At 37.3% G+C, this 24,298-nt stretch overlaps 1 long non-coding RNA gene across 4 annotated transcripts in view; it reads left to right on the forward strand.

Moving 5' to 3' along the window:
- The window catches only part of LOC132014198 (uncharacterized), an 81,386-nt gene extending 62,053 nt beyond the window's left edge, over positions 1-19,333 (forward strand). For 2 of the 4 annotated variants that reach the window (XR_009403237.1, XR_009403240.1), the window contains 2 exons: positions 14,943-15,008; positions 17,496-19,331. This is a non-coding gene — a long non-coding RNA (uncharacterized LOC132014198). Of the gene's footprint in view, positions 1-14,942; positions 15,024-17,495 lie in introns of all 4 variants that reach the window. The other 2 variants (XR_009403242.1, XR_009403239.1) reach the window with 2 other exon arrangements.
- The last annotated feature ends 4,965 nt before the right edge of the window (positions 19,334-24,298 follow it).

Below are 24,298 nucleotides of genomic sequence, written 5' to 3' on the forward strand. Positions count from 1 at the left end.
AATAAGGTCCTTTTAATTTTTAGTTCTAAGGTACTGGAATGATAACATTTCTCAGTCCTTAAAACAATAAGACCAGGTTAACCAAATGGTCTCTGGTTTTAAAAACAATGAGAAAATAAGAGATAAATTCTATAAAAAAGACAGTGTACAGAAATGGATAAATAAGTGTAAAATGAAAGATTTTGAAATCAAGAGAGACATCTTGCCAAATATATGAATAACTCATTCCTTAGCAGAGTATTTATTAGGGAAAATAATGACAAACACAATCTTGGCAAGACAAACTTACTAATTGGGAGTGTATTGGGCAAATTTCCAAGAGATGCATAAATCATTTTCTAGATCAAAGAAAACTATTAAATACTTGTGTGGCCTTAGGAATGTTTCTTAATCTCACTGAGCATCAGTTTCCTCACCAGTAAAATTGTGGTGATAATAATAAGTCGTTTTGTGCGTGGAATTAATTAGCTGGTGGTATACATAAGTCACTTCATATAGTGCCTATTGCTGTGTTGGCTATCATTTTTATCTCTGAAGCTAGGATTAAAGTGATTTAGTAGAAGAATTTGAAGACCTATCAGAAAATAATGATTTGGCTAATTTCCAATACCTGAGCCTCCCACAGGATTAGAGTGAGGTTTTGGGCATATCACATGGGATCCTCACTTATTCTTAGTTTGTCAAGTAGGAATTACTAAATGTAGGAGGGTATCCAAAAGGAGTTTTGGGGTTTAATCAAGCAGACTAATTATGGTAAGGGATGACACCTCTTACCACTTGTATTTTTCCTACAAAATTTTGATCAGAAAGCTGTGTTAACAAAGGATTTTTAATTCCTAACAGTGGGAGATCCCTTTCTAATTGGTTACAAGTTAGTTTTGTCATATCTCTGAGCAACATTTGGCATATGTAAAGGGGAAGAAGCACACAAAGAATATGCTGGAATGGAGTCTGCCTATATGGGCATTCATCCTTAGGCAATGACACAGCAGTCTTTGCAAAGAGCATGACAAGCCTCTTTCTTATTCATTTATTCATCAATTATTTCGTAAGCACTTAGGACCAACAAGCAACCCCTAATTTCATTTGTTTTTACACTACATGAATTACTTCTCATACACAGTCTGATCAGATATTCCTGGTCAGCAACTTAAACTCAAGTGAGGTCAAAATCCCACAAATTTCCCTTAGTGACTCTGCCTTGTCCTAGAATCTCTTCAGAACCTTCGGCTGGATGCTCTACCTGCAGCCAGACAACAGGCAAAAAGAAAGAGACCTTGGAAAATGGAGTGCCTTTCACTTAATAACCTCAACTCAGAATAGAAACACATCACTTCTGTCCACAGTGTGTTGGGAAGAACTAGTTACATTGTCCCACCTAGATGCAAGGGAAGCTGGGGAAAGTAGCTAGGTAGCCACTTCCCAGTTACAATTCCAGGCTATGGAAGGCGATTCTGTTGCTCAGCAAGCTATCACTGCCCTAAGTACCCAGGTGCTGATGAAATTCCTTTCATCATGGAACTTAGAGTCTAGTTCACTCTTACTCTGATAAGAGCTTCCTCCTAAAGTTTCAGTGCACTAAATCATCTTTCATCAATTTTACCCTCATCTCGGTCTACTCTATAGAACTACAGTTCCCAGAATCCCTTTCTAGTATCAGTCAGGGTTTGATTCTGCCAATGAGGCATTCACAAAGATTTTTTAAAAGGAGCCATTTTTCTCAGCAGCAGCTGTTTGCAGACCGATGAGATCATTGTTGGCAGCACTCCTTAGCTTTCAGCACTTCTCCCAGGAATCACTTGCTATAAGCAAGCAGCTGAAATCATCAGAAGCTTCCAGTGCTCGGCCATCCTCTTGAGAATAAGTACTCCATGCCACTAGGATCACTGATAGTGGCTCTCCTGCAATTCTTTCAAATTTGCTGAAAATAATCTTCCAGACCTCTCCCAAAGCACTTCCAATGCTTTGAATTAATTTTCTTCCTACCCAAAATACTAGAATGACTTCTATTTTCTGGAAAAATCTGAACACACTCAGGATTAAAATGTTCAGTACGTTTAATCAGTAATTCAAAGAATTATTTTCCTGTGCCTGTTATATGCTAGGTCTTATGCTAGATACTAGGGAATACAATTTGACAAGCTAAGTAGATTAACTTCTGCCTTCATTGGGCTTATTTTCTTTAAAGATTTTATTTATTTATATTTAATATTTATTTGACAGACAGAGATCACAAGTAGGCAGAGAGGCAGGCAGAGAGAGAGTGGGAAGCAGGCTCCCTGCTGAGCAGAGAGCCCGATTCGGGGCTTGATCCCAGGACCCTGGGATCATGACCTGAGCTGAAGGCAGAGGCTTTAACCCACTGTGCCACCCAGGCACCCATTTTGTGCTTATTTTTAATAAATAAATATTATTAAATATAGTAAATATTAATATTATCAAATGTATTAAATATTATATATTTTTATATAAATATATTAAATAATAAATGAAGATTTTAATAAACTCATTAAAAACATATAAAACATTTTAAGCCTGTAAGTATAAGTGTGTATGTGTGTATATATATATATACACACACTTAAGTGTATATACACGCGCACACACACACACACACACCATCAAGTTTGAAAGGAAAAAGAAAATCAAGAGTAACTCAATGCTGCTTTACTCATCAAAAGAAATTTGGCAAAATTCTTGGAAGTATGTCACTAATTAAATATCTTTATTGCCTCTGAGTTGTAATGAAATGACATATCACACAACAGGGGCCACAATTTGTCAAGGTCATAATAAGTATCTTCCAAAGGCAAGAAACCCTACCTTGTTTTTAAGTGCAGGATGAAATATTGCATATTGGTTATGCTGCTAGAGGATTTGGATCATCAGTAAAATGGAAAACACTTGGCTGCAAATGCAGTTTTTTTTTTTTATCTGTAAATGTTGGAATTTTACAGTAAAATTCTTTAGAGAAGCAGTACCAAGTAAAGCAGAATAGATCACTGTTAGGGATAATTCTGATCAAGATAATATGGTGTCTGTGCTCTTCCCACATATTAATTTGTTAGTCAATGGTAAAAATGCTTATTTTCTATTCTTTATACTAATCTAGGTTAGAGAAAGACCATCAATTTTCACTATTAGGGTGTGTAATAATTGTATGAAGATTATGAAGTATAACTATCATGCTCCCCTTTTCCTCAGTGTCAGTACTAATGTGAACATAGCTAACAATAATTAATATTCTATTAGTGGCTTGTAAGAGAAAATAAAACCATGTGTAGGAAACCATCAGGCTCCATCCTAGCCACAACTAAGACAAGCAAAATGTTTATAAGAATCTGCATCTGCTTAGCTCTTTGTATCTATTCACTCCTCAGAAGTAGGACTCATAATTTACCATTCCCAACCTCTGAATACAATCAAGGAGATCTCTTGTAAACTCTGTTCAGTACTTCAAGCCTCAGCATTTGGCTAGTCTTATTGCTTACCCTATATTAAAGCTCAGAATCAAAGACCAGCTATGTTCTTTATAAACAAGCTTCTACCATACATTTATTCACTCAACAAATATTGATTGAACATATAATGTGTGTTGGGCCCTGGAGATATAACCAAAGATGACATAGATGATCCCTAACCTGATTGTATTTGGGGGTGAGTGATGAAGTTACAAAGAGGAGGTAGACTGTTCATAGAAGGAAGTATAAGGGCAACTAAATCAAACTTGACAGTTTTGAGACCACTTCCTAGAAGAAATGCCTTTAACCACAATCTAAATGAGGCTTAAAAGTTATCCTGGCACAGAAGAGAGGTAAAATTATCTGGCAGAAGGAAGAACGTTGAGAAACCCGGAAGTGAGAGAGACCATGGCAGATATTCTATTGGAGGAACTGGAAAGAGTTTAATATAGCTGGATTTTAAATTACAGTGTTGAGTGGTGAGTTCAGAGAATTAAGGAATAGATTTTATAGGAACTGGTAGACCACATAAGAGAGTTTGAAGTTTAGGAGCAATTTGGAGCTCTTGAAAGGCATAAACTAGGAGAACAGTCGGCTCACTTTGGCATTTTGGAAGTTTTATTCTGGCTGTCCTATGAAGAACGGAAAGGAAGGGAAGAAAGACGGAAGGAGGAGGACGAGCCATATAGGAGATGATTGCCGTAATTCAAGTATGAAAGTATGGTAGTTTAATCTATGGCATTGAGTTTTTCTCTGGATTGACCAACTAATACACTGTTTCATTTAGAATTGGTTTCCTGCCTTACTTCTCACAGTCCCTTCCAGATGTTAAAGTTCTACCCCATGTTAGTCTTAATAGCAGCACTTCTACACGATATCAAATATGCTTGATAGTAATTGATTGCCAGGGTGCCCCTCTACTGATTGTCTTAATCATGTGTTCCCCAACTATGATATGCTATACTCACCTACTGGGAAATGTAGTTCTTGCTACCACCTAAACAACTCCTATTAACCACTTCCTGTTTTCTGATGCTGAGACCTTTCAATTTGCTGTCTTTCCTCTGTGAAAGCATATTCTTTACCATGGCTTTACTATGTTGTCCTAGTTTTCCTATGATCTAAGCTCCAATTGAAACACTGGCAATATCATGGACTCTAAGATAAACTGACACAGATTTTAGGATTTTGAACTTGTAGCCTCCTATAGTCCTTGTACTGCTCTCTAGTATCACAGAAATTTCTTCAGCTTGTATTGAATAGCTATTTAATCTGAATAGGCATATTTTTTTAAAGTTTGTATTTAAATTCCAGTTAGTTAACACCCAGTGTAATGTTGGTTTCAGGTATGCAGTGTACTTATTCAACAATTTCATACACCTGGTGTTCATCCCAACAAGTCACTCCTTAATCCCCACCACCTTTTTAACCCATCCCCCATCTACCTCCCCTCAGGTATCTATCAGTTTGTTCTCTATAGGTAACAGTCTGTTTTTTGGTTTGCCTCTCTGTGTCTCTTTTTCCCATTGTTCATTTGTTTCTTAAATTGCACATATGAGTGAAATCATATGGTATTTGTCCTTTTCTGACTGACTTATTTAGCTTAATGTAATACTCTATAGCCCCATTCATGGCATTGCAAATGTTAAGATTTCATTTTTGTGTGTGGTTGAGTAATATTCCATTATATATACCACATCTTTATCCATTCGTTAGTTTATGAACACTTAGGCTGTTTCCATATTTTGGCTACTGTAGATAATGCTGCTATAAACATCAGGATGCATGTGTCCCTTTGAATTGGTATTTTTGTATTCTGTAGATAAATACATAGTAGTAAGATATCTGGATAACAGGGTGGTTCTATTTCTAACTTTGTGAGGAAGCTCCATATTGTTTTCCAAAGCAGCTACACCAGTTTGTATTCCCACCAACACTGCAAGAGTGTTCCCCTTTTTCCACATCCTTGCCAACACCTATTCTTTCTTTCTTGTGTTGTTGATTTTAGCCATTTTGATGGCTGTGAAGTGATATCTCAGCGTGGTTTTGGTTTGGATTTCTCTGATGATAAGTGATGTTGAGCATCTTTTCATGTGTCTTGTTGGCCATCTGTATATCCTCTTTGGAAAAATGTCTTTTCATGTCTTCTGCCCATTTTTAATTGGATTACTAATTTCAGTTAGTAATTACTAATTTCAGTTACTAATTTGAGTTTTATAAGTTCTTTATATATTTTGGATACTAACCATTTATCAGGTAAGGCATATTTATCTTTAAATATTATGAGAGCATTATAACTTTACAGGTACACTGATTCATTCATTCAGTAGTCATTGAAGTTCAGCCCTATGGTTAGAATCTGGCTGACTCCAAGAAAGGATACAAAATGTTGAATGACACATAATTCTTCTTTCCAAGAAACTAAAAAGTTAGTAGGGAATCCAAAAAATTGTGTAGTCAACATTTCTGTAATACTATAAGATATTTAATTCTCTCAAGATGATAGATATCAATTTAATTTGAATGCTTACTATGTGCCAGACTCTACCAAACACATGATATGTCCTGCGTTTTTCAATTATTATAATAATCCTTCAAAGCAGATGTTATTCCAATTTTTTTTAAGTTAGGAAATAAGACTCAGGGAAGTTAGGTGACTTGCCCAAGATTACATAGAGGGTAAGTGGTAAAAGTGGATTCAATCCCAAGCTTGTTTTATGAACAGAGATTTGCTTTTTACTCATATGCTATAGATACTTGCCTTCTAATGTCCACGAATCATAATATATCCCATTCTAAAACCCATTACATCCATTTAAAATATCTTCTGGAAAGGAATACGATGGAATAAAGCAAGAAAAGAATGACAGAATGCTTTCAACTTTTATGTTAACTTCGATATATTTATTGTGGCTGACTGAAACTCTGTCTAAAGAGGACTTATATGGGTTGAAATAACCTATAAAAGTATTCTGAGGCTGCACTTGAGCTCTGTGGGAAAGAGCACCATCTTTAATTTGTGATGTCTGCCCTGAAGTCAGAATAGAGAAGTTGTGATTATCGTACCAAGTTAGTAGCCATCCTGTGCAAGGAAGTCTATGAGAAATCAACCATATGATTGCCTAGTTACAGTGAAGACTCAAATGAATTCTGCTTTCTTATATCTGTCCTGACCAGCATCTACAGCTTTATCACATTTGTATACAGCAATCCGGGATGGGGGTGGGGGGAGTGAAAGAAAACTGGGAAAGAATTATAGACCAAACCTGCTTTTTCTAAAATGGTAACTGCCAGCTAGATAAGGCTTTTAAGCACTTAAAATCTACTGAGAATGACTGAGAAACTGAAATTTTAATTTCACTTAACTTGAACTAATTTCAATTTAAACTAAAATACTGGACACTATATTTGGTTATTGGAAATGTTTAAATAAGTTTAGGATGACTTGGAGATGTGACTCTACTTTTTAACCATTTTATAAAATCTAGAAACAGATCAAGTAATTTCAATGAATATTGAAATATGCTATAAGTACAAAATACACACTGGATTTTGAAGATTAATCCCACACAAAAAAAGAATGTGAGCTATTTAATTGATAATTATTATACTTGCTATCTCTTAAATCTTTTGGATATATTAAGTTAAGTCAAATATATTTAAATCAATGTCACCTGTTTCTTTTTACTTCCTTAATGCAGTTAGTAGAAAATTTGAAATTGCATGTGAGACTCACATTTTATTTCTATTAGACAATATTGGACACTACAGAAGATCACAAGGACAGGGAAAGAGAGGGTGAGAGTAAGTAGGTATTGAATTAATTGAATATTCAGGTAGGTGGTTGTTCTAGAAAGTGTTTCTTGGCCTTTCTTTTTCTTTTATAATTATTTAAGGTGTCTTTTTAGACCTTGTTGTTGTTGTTGTTGTCAGTCCTTCATGAAATTTAAACCAAAAATATACTATATATCTGTTTATGTACCATGGCAGATCCCAAATCACTCAAATATGCAAGATGTTCTTGCCCAGCTTATATTTAACAGCTTGTCCCTTTGAGAGTGATACTTCTCCCACAGAGTTTTAGGAGTTGGGAAGGGTTAAGGGACTAGAAGTCCCAGTGAGGAGAGAATGAATCTTCAGACAGTGTGAGGCAATGACAAATAAGGTATCATGAGTTGACTAAAGAACTATGTTGAAGAACAATGAGGCAGAGGTACCAAAATGAGGATCTGGGGCAGGGTATGAATTATTAGGAACCATGGTGATCCAACACATTTTTTTGTACCTTTAGACTGTAGATTTTTCTAGACATGTGAAATGTTGGGGCTACATCTAACTCACTTATACAAACTTATATGGTTTGTAGAACGACTGCATATCACCAGTATAACAGGTGTTAAGTTATATCACTCATTCCTTCCATAAGTGTAGATGTCAAATCTATATTTCAAATCTTTCTTTCTAAATATTTTATTTATTTATTTGACAGACAGAGATGACCAGTAGACAGAGAGGCAGGCAGAGAGAGGAGGAAGCAGGCTCCCCGCTGAGCAGAGAGCCCCACGTGGGGCTCCATCCCAGGACCCTGGGATCATGACCTGAGCCAAAGGCAGAGGCTTCTGAGCCACCCAGGCACCCCTGTCAAATATATATTTCAGATGAAATGAAGAAATTAGTGCACATAACATGTAATAGCTTTATTTCCAGGCTTTGGAATCTAATAGAAGAAAACATGGATTCCTCCTTGATTTTTGCTGTCCTTTGGTCTCCATTACTCATGTATCTGTATTAGATGGCGAACCAAGGATAATGACAGTAAAAGAAGATGTAGGCCAGAATGTGGGGTGAATGCCAATTGATGCCATTTTCTGTAAATAAAGATTTATGTGAATAATATTTATTTCCATAGTAATCTATCTCATAAGGCTATTTCATATAGTTTATCTTATGAGGCAAAAGGGCAAATCCTTTGATACTGTCAAAACATAACTTTCTTAAATATATAGAGTATAAGCTTGAAATTTATAACATGTCCTGAAATGATTACGTAAGACAAAAAAAAAAGGGACTCTGTGTTGGGTCTTGGGGATAAAAACAGAGGTATTTTCCAGATTTTTGCTCTGACCAACTGGAAACCCATTCAAGTTTTCTTGGTGATTTGTCATTGTAGTCAAAATGAGTGTCACAGCTTCATGATAATTAAAAAGCACTATTTAACTAACTTATCCTGACTCAAGCAAATTTTCAATTTTAATTTGATTTCATGAACAACTCTTCCAAGCAGAAAAACTCTTCAGATGCCCAACTGTTTTAAGTTTTCCTGCCTATTAGTAGTAATATTTTTATTGAAAGTTTTTTAGCATTCTAGACTTTTCAGTAAGTACATTATATGCACTTGGAATATAGTATGTTACATTAAATTCTTCCCACTTTCCACCTCTCCCTTTATTCCCTAGCTCCATAAGTAGCTTCACTATCTTCCTATATCACCCAAACCAAATGTTAACAAGTTCATCTGAGGATCCTTTTTCTCCTTGGTTCTTGCATTATACTCGTCATTTTAGCCTGCCAATTATTCCATGTAACATTTGTACATCTCCATTGCTACTATCTTAGTCTCTCATCAATTCTCCCAACTTCTATAAAGTTCTCTTTACTCTTCAAATCAATTATTGTCTTAAACAGAACTGTTTCAACCCTGACTGACATGGCTCAAGTGTCTAGGTCAGAAAAGGGAATTGACTGGCTCAAGTAATTAAGAATGACAAGGGTAGTTCTGCCTTCAGGTGCAACTGGGTCCATATACTCAAGCCTAAGATTAAATTTCTTTTTCCATCCCTCAGCAGTGGTTTTGTCCATGTTCTGGCCCCGTTATCACCTATTGCAGTCAGATTTTCTCCATATGGTGGGTATTATAGACATGGAGACATACTGGCCAAATCCCTCTTCCAGAAAGACTTGCTGTTAACTGTGGGAAATGCAAAGAGCCAACAGCCTCTAGTTGTCAGTTCCCTTAGTATCTTTATCAGCTACAGAGAGCCACCTCACCCAAAGTCACGCATGCATCTGGTGACTGAATGAAGCTGACCAGCCATCTGGAACCTATGCAGGACACTGCTGGGCTTTCCTCACACCAGAGCTTCTTGCCAGGTTGGCTGAAGCCTTGTCAAGCCTGCATCTCAATCTACTCCTCTCTTTGCCCAACTATGTGTCTTCAATCCTTTTTCTGGGGTTGATCCCTAATAGACATTTGCATTACAAACTCTATCTGTGTCTGCCTCCTCACCCTATAATAGTGAATTAGATGGCCTGAGTGACTAGGACTTTCTTGTCCCAGAACTGGAGCTAAGCCTTCTCCCTAGTGCTGACTAGAACAATCCTAATGATGGATTCTGATTGACCTTCCTTGGTTCACATTTCATTCCCTGGGCTAATTACTAGGGCCATGCAGTCAGGAGGGGTGTTTGACCCTCACCAAGACCACATAGAATGAGAAAGGAAGAGTTATGCAGGAAGGAAAATGTTGTCCTCTTTAAACTTCCATATATCCAACTCCTATCTCTTTCTATAATACAGATCTAAAGTGGTTTTTCCTTTGTTTAAACATCAACTTTCACCATTGCTTATAGCAGAAAACATTCAGAACAGCACAAAACACTGTAAAGGACACAGATTCATCAAAGCCCCCATCATTCTTACTTGGGCATAATACTTAGGAATGTTCTCTGCCTTGATTGGGGATTGCATTTTGCATGAAAAGATATCCAAAGGAATGCAGTTGCTACCTTTGCTTCAGCTGCTCCAGTGTATCCACGCTGACCTGCATCTGGACAGTTCTTTCTCGTGGTTTTTCATTCATGGTTGAATCATGGCTGCCAAGGCTTTAGCCATCATAGACTCATTAATGTCAGGACAAAGGGGTGGGTGGAGATTTCCCAAAACCATCGCCTTTACCCATACTTGCCCCACCAGGTTTTCTATTAACAGTTTATGGGACAGAAATGAGTCACATGAAAACCCCTACCTGCAAGGGAGATGACTGAGAAAGTCAGGCTCTGCAGGAGTCATCAAGGGAAAGGGGGTTAGAATTTAAGTTAAATAAGAGGGAAAGTGAGAATGTGAGGGGGCTAAGAATTGACAGTGAAACTGTTGTAGATTATAGGTTCTGATGAGGCAAAGGAACATCTGAAGTCAAGGTTCTGAACAGAGGAAACTAGAATGATCGGAGCTGGTGAGCAGAGCAGGAAAAGCTCGAAATTGAGATTGTGGAGTTAGTTGAAGTTATTTGTAATGACACAGAAGTCAGGGGCTAAGTGGAGGAGTGAATGGAGGGCAGGAGACAAACCAGCATTGACAGTCCCAGCAGGTGCTTGGCACTCAGCAAGTGGTAGATAAACAAACGATAGGCTGACTTTCCTGTCAATATTTATCTGCAATCTCTGCATCTCTCCTGAAAGAGACTCTCTTGTCAAACGCTTTCTCCTCTCTGATGTCCTATAGGGGCCTATATGTCAACATATTCAAAGGTCAAACCGTAACTTCTCAGTTTTGACATCCCATCTCTTTATTATGTTCTCTGGTTAGCTACGTATATTCACTTACCTCAGCCAGTGATCTAGAAGGTGCCCTGACTCTTCTTTCTCATGGCCGCCTCTTACCAGTTACAAGGTTTAAACATGGTAACTTAGAATCATCTTCTTTATTCTTTCTTCTCTTCCTCCAATACCTTGGTCAGATAGGCATCATTTCTTATGTGGACTACTACTTATGTAGTAGTCTTTAAAGGAATCTTCCTATATAGAAATATGATTTTTCCTAATTAAAAATTTCTCAGAAATCTCAAAAGTAACATGTTTAACCCAATCTGTGAATGTAGGGGAAAATGTACATAGTATCATCTCTTCATCCTGCCAACACTGTGAATAAATTGGTAACCATCTTTCACCTGGTCAACAACACAATTAGTCACCTATAGGATTATTTTTAACAACATAATTAGTCATCTATAAGATTTACTTTACAAAATGGAATAGATTCATACACCCTGTACTCTAATTTAGAAATTCCAAAAGCCAGTATCGAACACAGTAATGTATCTCAATAATTTGTGGGTTATGCTTTGATTACTTTGTTACTCCTGCTTATTCTAGTAGTTATCTAGTTATAATTACATACGTAATTCCCTGTTAGGTTCTTAGCACTGTGAGGATAGAAGCCAGGGCTGTCATGCTCATTGATTATGTTCTTACTAAGTGGAGCAAGGTCTAGTGTCAAATGAAACTTTTTGAGTGAATGCATGGATAGTTAAATAGCAGTATTAAATAGTGTGTCACTAAAACAAGAGAGGAAATTTATTAAGAATGTGCTATGGGCTAATACCATGAGGACAAACTATGTGCATTATTTCTTTTACTACTCAAAAGATGTAGATATTATTATTACTCTATAGACGAGGGAATTAAAGCTTAGAGAAATTGTTACTTCCCAGAGGTCATGGTTACTAGGGAAAGGATCTAGGACTTTAATCATGATCTGATTTCATGCTGTTAATGACTATAGAGGTTCCAAATGAATTACTGTTTTATATTATTATTTTTAAATTTTATTTTATTCTATTTTATTTGTGTTCCAAAATTCATTGTTTATGCACCACATCCAGTGCTCCATGTAATACACGCCCTCCGTGATCCCCACCACCAGACAAACCCACCCCCCCACCCCCCTACCCTCCAAAACCCTCAGTTTATTTCTCAGAGTCCACAGTATCTTATGGTTTGTCTCCCCTTCCTATTTCCCCCAACTCGCTTCTCCTCTCCATTTCCCAACGTCCTCCATGTTACTGTTTTAAAAGTATAAATTTATCGGGGCACCTGGGTGACTCAGTTTTTGGGCACCTGCCTTCGGCTCAAGTTATGATCCCGGGTCCTGGGATCAAGCACCACATTGGGCTCCCTGCTGAGTCGGAAGCCTGCTTCTCCCTCTCCCACTCCTCCTGCTTGTGTTCCCTCTTTTGCTGCGTCAAACAAATAAATAAAATATTTTTAAAAAGTATAAATTTATACAAAATATAAAATAAAATATAAAAATATTTCGAAATTTACTCAAAACATATTATTACTCATATCTTATTAATTTCATTTTTCTAGTTTTCAGCTTTTTTATTGAGGTATAATTGACATAAAATATATTTTAGGTGTACAATATAATCATTTGGCTTTTGTATATATTGCAAAATTATCATAAGTCTAGTTAACATCTGTCATCATACAGTTACAATCTTTTTCTTGTGATGAGAACTTTTCTCATAGCAACTTTCAAATATGCAATAAACTATTAACTATACTCACTGTGCTGTACATTATATATATATATATATATATATACATATATAAAAATAATTTCTTTAGCCGTTATTCATTCATAACAGACACTTACACTGTTTCCATTCTTGGCTATTCTAAATAATGAAGATAGGAGTGCACATATCTTTTTGAATTAGTGTTTTCCTTTTCTTCAGACAAATACCCAGATACAGAATTGCTGGATCATATAGTAGTTCTATTTTTAATTTTTTGAGGAATTTCCACATATTATTTTCCATAGTGGCTGTATGAATTTATATCCCCACCGCTAGTGTACCAGTATTCTCTTTCCTCCACATCTTCACCATTACTTGTTAATTCTTGTCTTTTTTATAATAGCCATTCTGACAGGTATAAAGTGGTATTTCACTGTGGTTTTTGATTTACACCTACCTGAGCAGTGACATTGAGCATCTGTTCAAGTACCTGTTGGCCATCTGTGTATCTCCTTTGGAAAAATGCCTATTCAAATCCTCTGTCCATTTTTTAATCAGACTGGGGTTTCTTGCTATTGAGTTGTATGAATTTTTCATATATTTTGGATATTAACCCCTTATCAGATATATGATTTGTAAATATTTCCCCCCATTTAGTAGGTTGTCTTTTTTCATTTTGTTAATGGCTTCCTTGGCTGTGCGGAAGCATTTTAGTAGAACTACATATTAATTTTTATTAGAGCTTCTTTAAGAGGGTATTTTAATTGAGCAAGGGGAGTCAGAGAGCAGCTTGGCATTTCTCATTCCTACAGCCTCTCTGTTCTCTGCTGTGGTCTATAGGGAGTAACCTTTAATAAAAAACAACAACAACAACAAATTCTTCATACTTATGAAGATTATAAATTAGCATATGGATTATTTCTTTTTTTGAGACAGAGCTTTAAGTAATTGGACAACTTTTTAAAAATCTGGTCAACAGATCAAACAGCTAGTGATGATATTGTTGCTACAGTAAACCCTGTTTTCAAGAAAAAGTTTATTCTATTAAGTGTATTTTGCTCTAATACTGAAGCAGCTATGACAGAGTATACAAAAGGTTGCTTAAAGATTACACAAATAAAAGCCCCTCTTTTTTTTCCAGTAGGAATTAATATGGAAAATACTTTGTTTTCCTGGCAGTTTGAAGGTAGTATTAGAGAATTTTGGATCTCCTGACATCATTCCTTATAAAAAATAAATGATCCTGAAAAGCTTCCTAATGAAATAGGGGAATGCAGGGCTGTGTGATGTTGTATCAGAGACTTCTTTTTTTTATTTTTTTTTTCAAAATTGGCATTAAAAAAAAAAGGTGGAAAATGAGGAACTTGGACAGGGGATTAGGAATTTTGAAAACAGGGATTAAGTGGAAATTGTATTGTTTCTCTATGGGATATGTAATATAAATCAGAGCAGCAGAGTTAAAATGGCAGATCTGACTTCTAGCCTTTGAAAGTAAGAGATCTGTTACAACAAGGTTGACCCTTGATCTTGTCTGAGAACTTGGATTTTGGGGTATAGGGTTCCCACCATTCCTAGAACTGATGAAAGTGGCTCACTGTGCCTAAATTGTGCAATCAATATGGTTTACCCTAAACACCTTTTTTCACTCTGAGAGTCTGATATCTATGTGCCGCTCAGAGGATGCCTACATGACCAGCTAACAAAACCCTGAGCACTGAGTTTCAAACAAGCTTTTTTGGATGACAACCACTACCAAAAAGAGTTGTCACAACTTGTTGCTGGGGGAATTTAGTGCAACCCGTGTGACTCCACTGGGAGAGGATTCTTTGAAACTTATACCTGGTTTCCCCCAGACTTTGCCCCACATGCCTTTTCCCTCTGCTGATTGCAGTTTGTGCCATTTGTAGTAATCATAGCCATGAATATGATTATATGTTGACTCTTATGAGTTCTCCTATCAAATCACCAAACCTAGAGGTGATCTTGGATAACTTCAACACAGTACCTTACTCACTATTACTAAAAGTCTTCAGGATATCACACAACTGTTGAGTTTTCATTATGTATCCAAGTATTTTTTTAAACACTGGGAATATAATAATGAGTAAGATATAAACTGTGTGAAAGATTCTATTGCTCAGGATTTTGGATGATTCTCATCCAAAACTGATTTTGTCTTCCAGGAGACATTTGGTAATGTCTGGAGACATTTTTGATTATCACCACTGGGACAGTGCTACTGACATCAAGTGAGTAGAACCCAGGTACATTGCTAAACATCCTACAATATAAACAGAACAGTTCCCCTCAAGACTCCAAAAATCATCCAGTTCAAAATGTCAATAGTGCCAAGGTTGAGAAACTCTAATATAGTGGGAGAAAGACACACACACAGGTGATTTTAATAGAATGTGAAAACTGGTCATTGACCTCCTGCCTTCCAGGGACCTTATCCTTTCACTTACCTTAACCACTCATTCCTACAACCAGGGCCCCCCACCTATCACCTTTGTATTTCTTTTACTCCCTCATGGCCTCTGATGAGGTTAAGTTCCATTGTCAATTAACAGTAACCATTCCTTTTAATACCCCCTATTTCCCCATATCTAGCTCTCTCTCTAGGCCCTCTTGACCAACCTCAATAATAGTAACCTGAATTTATATTGACTCCAGACCCATGATGCAGCTGACCTTGACTGATTTCACTGTAAATTCATAGTCCTCAACCATCACATGGATCCTGCATGCTATGCTGCCACCACATATCTGCAGAGCCTTCCTTCTCTCACCCATTTCATACTTGCTCTCTCTCTCCAAATTCCCTACACCTGCTAGCCTTTCTTTATGCTCAAGTTGCTTGCCCTGTTTGCAGTTTTGCTGAGAAAATAAAAGCAACCAGAAGAGAACTTCCACAAGCTCTCATTGCCACAGCCATTGAAGTTGACACAACTGGCACACATTGTCTGCCTTCTTTCTGGGACAAAGGATGAACTACATTTATCAACCAGCTCTAGAAACCCCTATCACTTGTTCAAGGAAATCACAACTCCAGGACTCCATCTCTTTTCTCCCACATAATTGTTTCCCTCTCTATGGAATCCTCACTACCAACATCAAAATATGCTTCTTTCCCCATCTTAAAAAAACTTCCTCTCCGGACTCCACTTTTCCCTCTCATCACTATACCATTTCTCTCCCCTCACATCAAAACTACTTAAAATAGTCGATTATATTTACTGCTTTAAATTTCCCTTCTATTCTTTCCTGAACCAGTTAAGGTGTTCACTATTTTTCCAAATCCATTCTCACCATCCTGCACTGGTAAGTCATCTTTCAAAATCAGATGCATGAGGGGTACCCAAGGAACTCCCTGCACCGCAACATGTGTGGGAGCCCTCAGCTTCTCTATTAAACTGATTCCCCTACTTCTGTTTATTTCATGAACTGCACAGTCCCTTCTCAATGCTCTGAATTGTGACTTCACTTTGCTTCCCCATGCTAATCACTTTGTTCTCTTAGTGGCTCTAAACTCAATTCCATTGAAAAAATGAACCTAGGGGTAAATTTGTATTTTTAGGTCAGACTGCATCATATATTATCCACCAGGTTATAGGCTAAGTGATTTGTTTCTGGGATACACTGTAAGTCCAAACACTGGCCACACCAACAAAAAAGCCTTTTATTGCTTCTCTGACTTGGCAGTTGAGGGCAAGGCAACCTTATCAAGAAAGGAACAGTGGGTATTGAAGACAATGGGATATAGCCAGTGTAGTGAGAGTAAATTTTCAGTTATCCCCTCCCTATCCAATGGCATGGGTCACATACTATCTTGTAATATGGTGGTCCATGCGTATTTCATGTAGTACAACCTGAATTTAAGAACCTGTACTCCAGGACTATGCCTTAGCTATTATCTCTGTCTTTCAGCCATTGACTGTGTGTCCTCGGCTTCATAAGACCACATTAGGGCAGTATAAAGGTAACATTGACACTTAAGAGGGCCTTGAACCTGAAGCACATTTTCCCAATTCTTATCATGCTTCATTCTGTCTTTGTGACCAACCATATTTGCCACTACTCCTGCTACCTCCTCCTAGGTTCCCAGCTCTCTACTACACAATAAACTGGGTGGAAGGTACAGTAATCTCATATTTATTGCTGGTCCCCGGAACCTTGTTCCACAGCCTAGGCTTCGTAGGTGATTGGCAAATGTTGATGAATAATGGCAACTGAGCATTGGTCCCAGTTCAGTCCCTTTGGCTCCATTATTATGGCTTTCTGGAAGGCCCTTTGTGATCCAGTATTTTTGTAGCTTTATCTATTGATCATAAGCTTTCCTCCCTATCATTCCATACCCTATCCCAAAATCTATGCCGGGAAGCCTTGCAAGGTAGAGTGCGTTGAAAGGCGTGCAATATATTTTTAGCAGATTATATTCCTAAAACTGCAACCTACCACCTTATAGGCCCAATGCTATTAATATGTCTATCTGCTTTTCTTCAGCCCAACATTCCCATGCACAATAGAAAAGAAGCCCTTTAACAATCATGTAAACGTTACTACTAATAAAAATAAGCACTACGTTGAAGCCAAATTACATGTCTTTTACTGGGAAATTTTAATATGGTTCCATGTCCAAGTGCTTATTGTTCAGAGAGGGATTTTTGGTGTATATGGTCGCTGAATTATTTTTTTCTTCTTTACCCATTAATACTCATATTTTGGTCATTTCACAGATCATTCGTGTCTCTACTAGAGAAGAAGAAATATAAATAGAAAGGAAATAAATTTCAATTTATAAACTGAGTTGTTTGTGCATAACTCTAATAGTTTAAAAAATAGGAAGAAGAAAAAGCTGTATAAGGGGTAAGAATCTGAAATCAGTAATTAAAAATGAAGTATGAACTTTTGGGACTTCATCAAAATCAAAAGCTTCTACACAGCAAAGGAAACAGTCAAGAAAACAAAGAGGCAACTCACCGAATGGGAGAAGATATTTGCAAATGACAGTACAGACAAAAGGTTGATATCCAGGATCTATAAAGAACTCTTCAAACTCAACACACACAAAACAGACAAGCATATCAAAAAATGGGCAGAAGATATGAATAGACACTTCTCCAATGAAGACATACAAATGGCTATCAGACACATGAAAAAATGTTCATCATCACTAGCCCTCAGGGAGATTCAAATTAAAACCACATTGAGATACCACCTTACATCAGTTAGAATGGCCAGAATTAGTAAGACAGGAAACAACATTTGTTGGAGGGGGTGTGGAGAAAGGGAGATCCCTCTTACACTGTTGGTGGGAATGCAAGTTGGTGCACTCTTTGGAGAACAGTGTGGAGATTCCTCAAGAAATTAAAAATAGAGCTTCCCTATGACCCTGCCATTGCACTACTGGGTATTTACTCCAAAGATACAGATGTAGTGAAAAGAAGGGCCATCTGTACCCCAATGTTTATAGCAGCAATGGCCACAGTCGCCAAACTGGAAAGAACCAAGATGCCCTTCAATGGATAAATGGATAAGGAAGATGTGGTCCACATACACTATGGAGTATTATGCCTCCATCAGAAAGGAGGAATACCCAACTTTTGTATCAACATGGACGGGACTGGAAGAGATTATGCTGAGTGAAATAAGTCAAGCAGAGTCAATTATCATATGGTTTCAGTTATTTGTGGAGCATAACAAATAGCATGGAGGACATGGGGAGTTAGAGAGGAGAAGGGAGTTGGGGGAAATTGGAAGGGGAGGTGAACCATGAGAGACTATGGACTCTGAAAAACAATCTGAGGGGTTTGAAGTGGTGGGGGGTGGGAGGTTGGGGTAACCAGGTGGTGGGTATTAGAGAGGGCACGGATTGCATGGAGCACTGGGTGTGGTGCAAAAATAATGAATACTGTTATGCTGAAAATAAAAAAAATTTAAAAAAACCATTACTTTCGTGGAGGGAAGAGTTGAGGGACAGTGAAGAATTAACTCTTTCTTCTACATATATTTTTGTTGAATTTTTCACAATAAAGATATATTCACAGGTTAAAAGAACAAACCATAAGTGACTCTTAATCTCACAAAACAAACTGAGGGTTGCTGGGGGGAGGGGAGTTGGGAGAAGGGGGTCGGATTATGGACATTGGGGAGGGTGTGTGCTTTGGTGAGTGCTGTGAAGTGTGTAAACCTGGTGATTCACAGACCTGTACCCCTGGGGATAAAAATATATGTTTATAAAAAATAAAAAATTTAAAAAAAAAAGAAAGAAATGAAGTATGAAACCTATCCTATGGCATTCTTTTTGGTATTCTTTACATGATAGGTCACTTTTTCTGGGAAAGGGGCACATATTCTCAGCATGGAGCATATCACTTGTGTAAAAGAGTCTGGATTGAGAGTGTTGATGTGATGGAAATAGGCCAGATGAGTAAATTACACACATGTTTGAGTTGAAGCTGCTCCTGGCAAGATGTAAATTATGACACATTTATAAAAGAGTCCACAATTGCTGGAGGAATTTCTGTGTTAATCATCAGGAGACAGATTAAATAAAATAAAATTTTTTTAAAAAAATCAGTGCCAGCTTATATAATATTCTCCTTCCCTTCCGAAATCAATTATTGGCTCTTCTCTGTCAATGACTGAGAATTGATAGCAACTTAATTAGCTATTTTTCCACTGAAGAAAATCACATTTTTTTCATTCAAATACACCCATACAAGTTATCCAGGAGATATGTGGCTACAATGTAGATTCCAAAGAATCACAGAGCCAACTCCTGAGTTCAAATAAAGTGACATTTTAAAATATAATTCTAGCTCCTATTTGAGAAGATTAAATTCTATTTTAATATAAAATGCCCTTTTTTTCTACAGTTGCTATATTAGACCAAAACTTCATGTCAAAGAAAGTCAGTAAGTATTTTCTCCAGAAAAGGTGTCTTTTAATAATTTTAAGGTGGCTAATGTTTTCTGTCAACTTGATTACCTAGCGCTGTAAAATAGTCCTATGGATTTTGAAACCAGTTTTTGAGTCCCCACTCTTCACCAATAAAGTGGCAGTGATGTCAATGAAAATATTTCTATAATTCTTTCTAATCATGATATAAAACTGGAGGCCCTAAAAAAAGGATTGATACATTTGACTTCATAAAACCATAGAATTTGTATATGAAAATAATATTTTATGTAAACAAAGGTAAAAGATACCACAAAGTGGAAGAAAATATTTTCAGCATCTGTGGTAGAGGGTAATTATCATTTTAGAGAGAGAGCTATTACAAACAGATTAAAAAAAAAAAACTGCTAAGCATATGAAACTGTTCCCAACCTCACCAATAAGTCCAACTTAAACAAGAAGAAATTAATTTTACTTACAAGACAGGCCAAGATGAAGAATAATAATTACATTCAGTATTGGTGAGAATAAGGGGAAATCAGCACAATTGTACCCTTTTGTCGAAGTATAAATCACTACATTTCAGCAAGTTCTTTAACAATGTTTCTCAAAATTAAAGTACATCATCACTTTAACACAGCAATTCACTTCTATGAAGCTATCCTATGGTAATACAGAAACATGAAACATATGAACATGGTCACCTTAAGGCATTTGTCATTGCAAAAAAAATTAAAACCATGTAAAAATGTGTCAGTAGGAACTGATTAAGTAAATCACCATAGAATCTTACAACAGGCATGTATCCATTTTGCAATTTCAAAAAAACCTTCAGGTATGGAAGGACAGGATAGTGAAGAAAGAACAAAATTGCTTAACATGTTAACTTTTAAAAATTAACTTTAGAATAAAGTACAAAATATGTGACGTCAACCCCACTCCCACAGGCTGGGCTGTCAATAGCTTACTATGTATCCTTTCAGAAACAGACTCGTGTATATTTTGAAGCCATGGCCAACTCTGCTCTTACTAAACAAAGTTATAGTTAAATATTAGTTTTTTAAATCTCATAAGATACAAAAGGAAACAGTGCCAAAATAATTACATGTCTCAGGTCTACAGTATCCCAAAGGACTGAAATCCCAGCAGAGGCATCAGGCATCACTATAGCTATGCTTGCTAAAGAGAAGAGTTTAATTTTTGCACTTCCTCTTTGGTGTCTTAAATGTCTTCACTAACACAGGCAGTGCAGCTTCTCTAAGCCCTCATATTTGTCTTCCAAATTGTCTTCCAAACTTCCTGGTTTCACCTTATCTGTTACAGGTGATTTGCTTCCTTATTTTAGAGCAATGATGTTTTAACATTGCCATCATCTCTCTTTGCAGTGGCTCCTTTTTATTCTTGGCAGCCCGACCTTTTCTCCCTCCAACTCTCCCCTGTAAAACAAATGTTTATTTAAATGATTTTTTTTAAGAATTTATTTGTTTATTTGATAGAAAAAGAAAGACAGAGAGAGAATAATCAGGGAAAGCAGCAGGCAGAAGGAGAAGCAGGCTTCCCACTGAGCAAGGAGCCCTACATGGGGCTCTTGATCCCAGAACCCTGGGATCACGAGCTGAGCTGAAGGCAGATGCTTAACCAACTGAGCTACCCAGGTGCCCCATATTTAAATGATTTTAATTCAACAAATATTCCACAATGATTAGAATAATTGCTATAAAGAGTGTTTAGAACCCTGGCTGACCCACATGTCTCATTTAAACCAGTCAACAATTGGAATTAGTTCAATTTATTATTTTTTTTAGAGCTGATCTATCTTCTTTCACTGCCTTACAGACTTTCCCGAGTTCCCTCTTCCTCCTCCTCTTGTTTGCTGCTTCCTCCTCCCTTCTCTTTCCCTTCCTACCATTCCTGTCCCTCCTCACATCACCACCAGCCTTAGTTCCTCTTTCCATAAGGTTTCAGCCACAATATTTGTTAAAACAGAACTTGAGGGTTGATCCGGGAACTAAAGCATGATGTATACTATGGTTTCTTCTATGGGCTTTAGCAAGAAAAGGTCATGAGTACACTTGGTCCTCATCCTCCTCCTGGCTATAGTCTACACTGGGACAGGAAAGGAACCTGGTCACTGGAGGGGAAAACGAATCTTTTACTGCAGAACATAGGCCTGTGTAGGTTGCCTTCTGCACACAGGGACCTCTTCGCTTTGATCATTATCTTCTATTAAATTTTTTGAGACATCCTGTTGCTCTCAGTTCTACCAACCCTATCTCATTATCTATGACTCCTATCCCCATGCTTGTTTTACCTCTTCAGTCATCTGCATCTGTCTAATTGTTATCCTAACCTCACTTCTGCTTTCATTCATTTATTTAGCAATGTAATGGCAACTTGCACAGTGAAGATACTCCTCAACTGATCAAGAGATACTTTAAAGTTCTGTTTTAACATTCTTACTAATTAGGCAATTTTTAATGCTTTCTAATAATATGAAAAGGTGATATAGAAGGGAATAATGTCACAAACGAACCTCAGCCCATGAAAGCTAACAAAGGTTTAACTGTTGGTTCTTAATATTTGGCAGTCAAAAGAGTCAGGTCTGCTTTAAGATGTTGTACTTGTGAGTTTGCAAAAGGAACATAGGAGTTGTGGGAAGAGAGGTTACTATAGCCACTTAAAATACTAAATTTACTAAGAGAAACACCACAATGTTAGCTGGCTTCTTTGCCTTGTGGTTTATTCTCATCCACTCTCTCCTTTCCAGAAAGATCTTTATAATAATCTAATCTCTTCTTCAAATTCTCAACCCCTTCATGTGACATCCACCTACCTTGTTGTGACATCCATCTACCCTCTACCTAGAACCCTTTTCCCACTCCTTTGTTTGTCTACTTCCCACTCTTCCCACTCCTCAGCTCTGGAGTCCTGACTCTGTGAAAGAGCCTGATTCCTAAGACAAGCACAGGCACACATTTCTCTATTCCTCTTGTCCCCCACTCTTTACAAACACCTCCATTATAGTTCTTATGCATATTATTATACATGTATACATGCTCTTGTCAAACTTTTGCTTAGTATATCCAGCTTGTTACTAGAGTGTACTTTTCAGCATTCAGAAACCACACCTTTTTCTGTCTATGACCTCCATATCTAAAATTGTACCTGGCATTTAGAAGGTACCTGTATCAGTGAGAGTTCTTGTTCATAGGCTACTATGGCTAAATTGATCAGAAAAGAGATTCATTGATAAAAAATATTTGGTGGATTACAGATAGGCTCAGAAGATAAGTAGCAACCAGTTGCTTCAGGGCAGCAGAGCCAAATCTAAAGCCATAACACAAGAAAGTCTAGAGACCTTGGTACCACTGGTGCCTCCGTCCCTATCAGACATGTGTGTGGTGCTACCAGCACTGGACTCTTTTAATACTTTCAAATTATTTCTAGTACTTGGTTTCACTGCCTCCACATTCAAAATTCTTTTTTTTTTTTTTAAGATTTTATTTATTTATTTGACAGAGAGAAATCACAAGTAGACTGAGAGGCAGGCAGAGAGAGAGAGAGAGGGAAGCAGGCCCCCTGCTGAGCAGAGAGCCCGATGCGGGACTCGATCCCAGGACCCTGAGATCATGACCTGAGCCAAAGGCAGCAGCTTAACCCACTGAGCCACCCAGGCGCCCTGCATTCAAAATTCTAAGTAGAAGCATCCAGAGCCTACTTCATGAACCTATACTTTGACTTATAAGTAGTGGTAATAGGGAGAGTATAGAGAAGTAGACTTCACATCTTAACAATCTGTGCAATGGAGAATCCCCCACAAAAGGAAGGAAAATTTTATACTCAGCAGTCACCAAAAAATTACAAATGCCCATGAGAGTTACCAAGTATTATCATGCTGTCACCTTGAACTACAACAATGAACAGAAATCATTTAAAGTACATTTAATGATTTTGAACCCAGCTTTAAAGATAATGAAATGATATTTTTATTACCTTTGTTTATTACACAACTCTTCTATAGCTCAAATTTTTATTTGGAAATTGTAGATAACAAGTATATTAACTTTTTTCACTGTTGTAACAAATTACTACAAACTTACCAGCATAAAAGAACACAAACTTCTTATCTGAGTTCTGTAGGTCGAAAGTCTAGGTGGGCTTGGCTGGCTTCTGTCTTCCGTATCCCATAAAGCGGAAATCAAAGGGTCAGCAGGGCAGCAACTCTTTCCAGAGTCTCCCAGGGAGAATCCATTTCCTTGTTTATACAGTATATCAGCAGAATTCGGTTTCTTGTGGTTATAGGTCTGGGGTCCCATTTCTAAGCCATCGGCTGAGGGCACTCCCAACCTCAAGAGGTCTTGTGTATTCCTTGCCTTGTGCCTCCACCCCCTTTCTCCATCTTCAAAGCCTATTCCTGCAAAGCAATTTGCCTTGTTTTTTCTTTTTTGTTTTCTTCTTTTAATTAGCCATAACAGTAATAACAGATAACATGTTACTCTTTATCAAGCACTGAGATCAGAGTTTTACTAATGAATCCCCAGTAATCTTCCTTTACCGCCTCTCAGGGGTGTGAGGGAACCTGCTCCTGTCAGTTTTATGGGCAGGACAGCTTCATAATTTGCAGGGCTTCATGCATAAT

Source organism: Mustela nigripes, chromosome 1, assembly GCF_022355385.1.
Source record: "Mustela nigripes isolate SB6536 chromosome 1, MUSNIG.SB6536, whole genome shotgun sequence".
In the NCBI taxonomy this organism is placed as follows: domain Eukaryota; kingdom Metazoa; phylum Chordata; class Mammalia; order Carnivora; family Mustelidae; genus Mustela; species Mustela nigripes.